The sequence below is a fragment of the Trachypithecus francoisi genome, unplaced genomic scaffold (genome assembly GCF_009764315.1).
Source record: "Trachypithecus francoisi isolate TF-2019V2 unplaced genomic scaffold, Tfra_2.0 Contig01474, whole genome shotgun sequence".
Lineage (NCBI taxonomy): Eukaryota > Metazoa > Chordata > Mammalia > Primates > Cercopithecidae > Trachypithecus > Trachypithecus francoisi.
Window position 1 is genome coordinate 1,767,672 of NW_022681435.1, and position 758 is coordinate 1,768,429.

General features: G+C 36.3%; 1 non-coding gene across 1 annotated transcript; it reads right to left on the minus strand.

The window, feature by feature from the left end:
* Positions 1 to 307: 307 nt before the first annotated feature.
* Positions 308 to 508, minus strand: LOC117062623. Its single transcript, XR_004428466.1, has one exon. It is a non-coding gene; the product is annotated as a small nucleolar RNA SNORA73 family (small nucleolar RNA).
* Between the last annotated feature and the right edge of the window lie 250 nt (positions 509 to 758).

Consider the following 758-nt stretch of genomic DNA (forward strand, 5'->3'; position numbering starts at 1 on the left):
ACAAGTCAGGGAAGGAATATTTTTGGATCTGAGAGAAAACTAATAACAATTACTCTGACAATTGAGTCACTCACATGGTCTAATTTTATGTTTTTGGAACCTGTCACTCAAACTATAATCTTCAGTTTTGTCTTCTGAGAGATGGGAATAATAATACCTGCTTTAAAGAGCAGTTGTGATGATAGATCAGATATTATACATGCAATTTCATGATAAATTACAAATTAGTATCTATATATCAAGAGTTGCTATGAATGTTATTCTTCCCTCCTTTAATTCTTTCTTTTAAAGTTTTGTTTTATACTAGACACATTTCTTGCGTGGTTTGTCTCCTCTGTCATTGTCCACAGGACTCAGAAGCTGTAGGAATATTCAGGTGCATACACCAGGCCCAGCTTCATCTCTAACTTGTGGCAAAGGACTGCACATCCTGGGATGAGACCATATGCTCCCCTATGCCATTTAGACAGAGCCTGGAGAGAGTGACTTCCCAGGGTATCCACGCTGGAATCTCTCCTTTGATTCTTATTCAAATGTAAATCATTCTCCGAGACCCATAGAAAGTCAACATCATCCTGGAAGCTTTGGGTTTTATTTCTTTAATATACTTTGTGTATATATTAATTATTAAAATTAAAATCTGCACAAAAGAAACTATGTCTCTTAGAATGTAGTGATTCACACATAATAGGTTCTTGGTACTTACTGAATGACGAATGATTGGATCAATTGACGGATGGATGGATGGACGGATGGAT